Below are 7097 nucleotides of genomic sequence, written 5' to 3'. Positions count from 1 at the left end.
ACAATGTTACAAATGTATACAATGATGAATGTACCAATATTACACAAGTGAACAGTGATAGTGCAGGCCCCACAGACAGAGGTTCAGTAAAGAATTTATGTAACACTGATAAAGCTTTTGTAATGGGATTCTAGCACCTTAAATAGGACTGAGTGATTGCAGGAAGGATGAGCTTTAGCTAACAGTGGGTTTCTGACTTCTATATTTGAGTACAGGGATGCAAGTGGAAAGTGGGTGTCTGTTAACAGTCTGTATCTCAGCCTACCGTGGGGTATGGTGGCATAGGGTAACATCGATCCAGTGTGGGTCCCACCCCCAATCCCCAGATATCCATGACTGCAGGTTATGAGGCTTGCCCATATTTAATCTAAGCTTGTGTACCCACAGCTGTGGAAGAATGATGCTTGTGATCTAATTCTCTTACTCCTGTCGTGGGACTTGGTTAGAATGAGCATATAACTAAATTTGACAAGAAAAGGTCATACTTATTAAACTTGAAGACAATGTGAATGTCATTTTTGAGACTTACCCCAGGCCGCCCACCCTAAACAGTATGATTATGACATGATTATTATAGCTAGAGGCAAATAAGTGAGCATAATCATACAGTTAAAAAACACTGACATATAATTATCAAAAGTGTCAGTGCTCTTCTCATCTTTCCACGGACCTGCGTGGATTCAGAATTTTCTTTTCTTGAGAGCTGATATTTGTGTCCCTTGTCTTCAGAAATGCCTCTGCCATCATATGTAAAGGTCATGGCGATATACAAATACGACTGCCATCATTGCATTTCCTGGTTATAAAATATTCTTTTGAATGACATTACTTCTTATTGATCTTTTTGATAAGTGCAGAAGATACTGATAGTCAGAATATTTGGCATTCCAGTGCTCGCAATTTGACTTTATGAAAAAAATAAAATATAATTCAGGGGGAAAATAAACCCACCAGGAATTTGAACCCACAGCTTGGCTCGCCTATGTCTTGCAATGTAACTATTGTCGATCACTTTTATGTGTCTTCTCCTCCACAGTGAGAAAACTAACAAAGCAGACTGAATGATCCTTATTGATGTTTGAAGGAACTCGGCTGACTATCAGTAGAACATCAGGGTGCCGGTAAACATGGCATTTGCATCGTTTTCCATTTCGGAGCTACGGATTTCACAGCTGGTGACATGAGGACACAGCTCCTTCCGGAAAGATCTTCCATCTGCTTCTGTTCATTTGGTTGGAAGACGAAGAAGCTGTTCACTCTCTACAAATGCCTCCCCCCACTCTCTAATCCTGTTCATCTCTACCGTCTATCCCTCCCGTCTGTCACCCAGGAGCTGTTGTCCAGATCCAGGCCGCGCACCCTCCATCTTGACTCTGCGAGGTACAGGCCTCGATCTAGGGCTGACCCAGCTGCGCAAAAGGCGCAGAGCAAATGAGTGAGCCTTTGGGACCGCAGACAGCTTGATCTTGTGACTCCGTGTCACAGTTGGCCGCCGTCACGGATAAAATGGATGGCCGAAATTATAGGCATCGTTCGCGGACAATGGAAAAGGGAGGAGACCATTCAGTCTGACAAATTGAGTCTGAAATGGAGTTTTCTTTCTCCTTCCCCGAGACCCCGCGACCCGTGCGGGTGAAAAAAATATGACTGTTTCAATTTATCAACAAAGCCAGGGACATTTAATGAAGAACCCGGTAATGAGGGTGTCTTCTCCTCCCGAAATTTAATTTAGTCAAAGTTTGCTTACTCGGTTTGTATAAAACAGATTAAACAGCCAATTTTGAGACTCATGCAGACTGGTGGAGGGATAATGCAAATGAATCCATTAGTGTCTTCACATTATAACACAGCCAAAGAGTAGAGAATTGTCTATGAATACAGAAAGTGGAATGTGAATTAGCAGGATATCAGTTGTTTATGCACATTTTTCATTTTTTGTATTCAGACCGTTTGAGTATTTATCAGTTTCAATGCATGCAATCTAAAGAGCTATCCCGTGCCATCACAGAGACATGTCACTCTCCATTAGAGGCTCTTTCCTCATCAGTTTACTGTATTACCCGGGAACCCCTAGGTGGTTGCGTCAAAATCCATGACCTGCATGTCATTTGAATTCATGAGGAAGATACGCACTTGACTATGCCTGAATGAGGAGATATCAGTAAAGCCCAGTGGGTTTATAAAAAAGAAAAAAAAAACACAAACATACTTTTATTATTTTCACATTGACCTTTGTAAGAGGACACATTATTAACTGGAAACTGTAGTAAAAGAGAGAAATAAATTAAGATAACATTTTTAAGGGGGGGGGGGGGACTGTGAGAAGGCTTGTGCTAGAGAGATGTTTTCTCTGTGTGACTGTATCTGAATACAGGGGAAATGCAGTGTAAGATGAGCTGTAGCCTAGCCTGGGGAGGCGGGGTTTTTAATGTATGATTTCTGCCCGCCTCATTGTGCAAGATGGTCCGTCTGCATCAACCGTGCGTGATGTGCACTCCACCAACACAATGAGTGTCCAGCCTGTTTCAGCCCAACTGTCTGTGCGCTCCTGAACTGACAAAGGACTTTGTAGTTACAGGACGGGCTCGACTGCACATCCCAAATTGGGGAGAAAATAAAATGAGGAATAAAGAATGGTTTTAAAGAAGGCACTTAATGTGAATGAAAAATGTATTTGCTGCAAGGCTTTCTTCAGATTTACAATTGTGAGTCAGCAGCCTATGAGAGCCTGATATTTACTCCTGAACAAAGCGAGGACAGAACAAAGGAGTCTGAAGTCAGCTGGTCGATATCTTGAGCTCAACAGTTCTCATTGTCCATACAAAACACCTTATTATGCTCCTATTTCAATTTTAGAAGTACCACCTTGCAGAATGAAATAGGAGATTTGCTCAAATTGGACCTTGGCGGCAGAATCTCAGAAATGATTCAGCTAAATGAAGGTGTAACATTTATTCTGCCAAAACATGCTTGTGTATTATGACAAACTGGGAAATGTACGTTGGATCCACATCTGTGATTTTTAAAAACACTAAAGAAAATGGAAAAAGCCGTTCCCTTGCGGCTTAGATGGTGCACAGTTTTCAGGGGGCCCCATGCCCTCTTAGGTTTCTCCTATGCAAATTATCTTATTAGAGAAATTTGCATTAAAATTACAGAAAACCCGTCCAGTCCAGGCTCACAAGATGGACATCTTCCCTGTCACAAAAAAAAACACTTCCTGAATATTCACTCTTTTGATTCTATTGTGTGCGATCCTATTGAAACCTGAGCACCGCCAGGATAACAATAGCACAAACAGCACTTCAATTCAAAATCAATGCTATGTTAATTAAGGATAGTTAGTGGAAAGGGACTTAGTAAGAAAGTCATTAATTAAACCTTTGATGTATCCACTCATATGTGCAATGAAAGGTCATCTATTTGTTTTTTGCATGTACTTAAATTTCCATTATTTAAGTGTGTAATCCTTTTTTTTTTTTAAATAATTATGGTAATGTTGATTTATGATGCAAGTCCTTCCAGTGGTCATTCTAGAGAAATGGATCTGTTTGTGCAACCTGGTCGCCTGATCCATTTGTATCTATTCAATGAATTTCTAGCACCCGAACATTGTACTTATCCTTTGAAGGACAAACTTCTCACATCCGAATCAATGCAAACCAGAATGAAAATCTGCCATTTTTCTTTCACAAGTGAATCAATAAAACCAACGTGGATATTGAATTTCAAACGTATTTATAGACAACCTCTTATATTTTATAATAGCATTTTAAAGCAACATGATGAATCATTCTCTAGCTTTTTCATCTCTACTTTATCTGTCCCAATTGTCTTGTATTACTTAGCAATCTACCTGGCAGTTTCCTGCTTAGCTAGCTACGTAGCTAACCAGCTAGATCCATTTAGATCAGTGGGGCTGCAGCATTGAGATAAATAATGGATTTATCTCAAGAGATAGCCATCAGATCATGTAGTTTTTGGTTCTTTTGGAATGTATAATTCTCATGATTCCATTCACTGTCTGTATGTAAACATTGATTCTTTGAATTTACTTGAATTTTGGAGCCACTGATTTAGTATTAGCTCATAGAAAACTCAAGATGAAAAAAAAATGTTTTTGTTATTGCTGTTGTTGTTAGTTTAAGCCAAATTGATCACTCAATCACACAGCACACAGCAGATATAGAATGTCAATCTACAAAATAGGTTTCCAGAAACAAGGTCTTCTATGACCAATGCCAAGTCCATCTGCAAGAAGTAATATAAGATCATTTTTGCTTTCAGGATATGATGATAATAATAATAATAATAATAATAATAATAATAATAATAATAATAATAATATTAATAATAATAATCTATTTTATATTAAATGTTCACGAAAGTAGACAGCATTCAAAACCAAGAGTCAATGTTATGCCCCCTGCCTTTATATTGGATTTCCAGTGTACAGTAACAACAAACGCCAAGGGGGACACAAAATGAAATAAAACTGAATCTCGGTTATACCACCTTCAGTTCCACGGATATTACATTCCGTTTAATATGTTTTTGATCAATTCTGTGCTGAGGATATGGGTGTCTCTCAAATTTTGAGCTCCGGTTTTTGAAGGATGTCTATAGACTGACCCATAATATTGTAACTAAAATTTTATTTCTGACAGCAACACAAATTACCCGTTCAGTCCAGCTGAGAGGATATTCATCCTTCCCCTTGATATGAAAAAGTGCATTTCTTTCCGCTCAGTCTCTGCTTTTGTCAGCAACATTTGGCAGGTTTTTCCCAATTAAAATGACTGCACAGCACCTGGTTACTTCAGTCCGAGGCTAGCATTTAGCATGTGCGATGATATTGCTCTGCCTTGCCTGGCTAGCCCACATGTTTTTAGGACACAACGGTGAGGGACGCTGGGTAACCAACCCTGCCTGAGGACAAATCACACCTGTGAAGTCTTCCCACAAAAGACTACAGCATATGGGCTGGCACCAGGGGCCCGCAATAGCAATTAGCGTTAGCATTAGTCCCAGACCCATGGGCCTGCACAGGCCAGGGCATGATTACTGTCACCTGGGATTTGGAGACACAGGCTGTTATTTAGTCTGGGCTGAGACGCTATCACAGAGAAGTGTTTCCCTATCCCCCATTTCAGAGTTCCGATGAGCACAAACAGCAAGGCTTCTAAAGTGACAGGTAAAGCAAATGGCTCCCTCAGTATACCAGGCCTCTTGCTGAACACAAGCTCTTTAAATAAGCCATTGTTTGAATACTAGGCGGGACTGTTTCAACCAGCAGGTTTTGTCATGCATACATCCCAGCATGCATTGCAAACAGTAGCACAGTTATATGACAAATGGGAAATCCTGTGTGGTTTGGTACAGGGGTTAAGACCCTGTGACGGTGTGGCATGCTCTGAAGGCCGTTTTGTCTGAAAGCGCATTGGGACTGAATCCTCTGGGTGAGTGAGCACCATGCTTAAGACTGTACAGGGCAAATCCCCATGTTATACAGAGCAGCACAACAGTGGGAAATCTAGCCAGTGAAACAAATTCGCTGTTGATTATCCCCACACCTCAGATATCCTTAGAGCTGATTGTGGCACCACTGATTGGTCAGGGAATGGACGTTATTTGTTGTTCTACAGTAATTTTCACATGCTGCATTTTTAAACTAGTGCCTGAAGAAATGGGTGTGTGAACATTCCTTTCATGTGTAACAATTGAATGTAAAATTGCATTTATTGTTGTAGTCGTGTACCAGTTATTTGAAGGTGCTCCCGTACATTTGTTTAATATCATGGGTTATCTTGTACACTCTACAAGATGATCAGCAACACTGTACATATTGATCTCTCCAACATTATCTGCAACAGTTAGCTTTGAAGTCTAAACTGCAATGAGTTCCTAAACTTTTTTTTTTTTCTTTTTTTTTTTGGTAGAGTACAATGCAGTTGGTGTCTTGGAGTTGGTAAGTGGCAGGCAGTGGCTATTTTTCTTCATCAAAGAAGAGAATCAATGACAAGTCATGCCAATTTCTCTAAAAACAAAGCATTATTCGTCCAACAGAGCATACAGTTCATGAAATGAATTTTTGGTGAATAAAATCAAAATCAAATAATATTTTATAGATACACCAGATTGCATTTATGAATTTATTGATTTGACAGGGTTGTGTAAGGATGCACAGGATGAATACAGGAGTTGTATTTGTTTATTGATTTGGCTGTGTATGAATCGGTTTAGTTATCATGCATATTTAGAATACAAGAACACAGGTATTTCAGTCAATATGACCCATTTATAGCAGGTCTGTTAATGCTAATCACTTCTTTTACATGGTCTTTCTTATGCATTTAAATAAAAAAATTAAATAAAGAGTCAGTGAAATACCGGAAACAGTAAAACAATATTTTAAATATGCCATATGCCGGTAAGAAAGTGCATGTCTTATGTAAATCCATATGAATGCTGTATAAAGATTCTGGGCTCTGTTTCAAGCCCTCAAAGTTATCCAATCATCCTGTTGGTTCAAGACACACATCCATTCAAAATGAAATAAAAACCAATGCATTTACATGGACACCAATACTGCACGTATCCCCCCCCCAAAAAAACCAAAAAAATAGTAATGTACGGTATGTACCGTTTGCTAAATGTTCCAAAATGTCACCCCGTAATGTTATTCTTACACAGCACCCTCCGACCTCTGTGTCTGCAGTCGCTTTCCTTATTTATTTATGAGCTCCATAGGAGGACACCCTTTGAAATGCATGACTGACCTTTCAGTCGTGTTAATGACTTTCATGTTGATCTTAATCAGCACCGCTCTGCCTCTGAGTTATTTTGTTATATTATTTGAAAACATTTTTAAAACCTTTCAGGCTACAGCACAGACTGAAAACAAAAGGCTTAGTTTTGTTGTTTTAGAAAGTCTGTAAAATATCTTCAATATCTTCTTTTTTTTTTTTTTTTTTTTTTTGCTTTGGTTTTTTTTTTTGTTTTTCCATTGTTTTTGGTCTGGTGCATTTTAATTCAGACCATGAGCCATATCTCTTTTTGGAGATGCTAAGAATATGCAAGTATGCAAATAACTGATC

This window comes from Anguilla anguilla, chromosome 5 (assembly GCF_013347855.1).
Source record: "Anguilla anguilla isolate fAngAng1 chromosome 5, fAngAng1.pri, whole genome shotgun sequence".
NCBI classification, from domain to species: domain Eukaryota; kingdom Metazoa; phylum Chordata; class Actinopteri; order Anguilliformes; family Anguillidae; genus Anguilla; species Anguilla anguilla.
Note: the sequence above shows the minus strand (reverse complement) of the source record.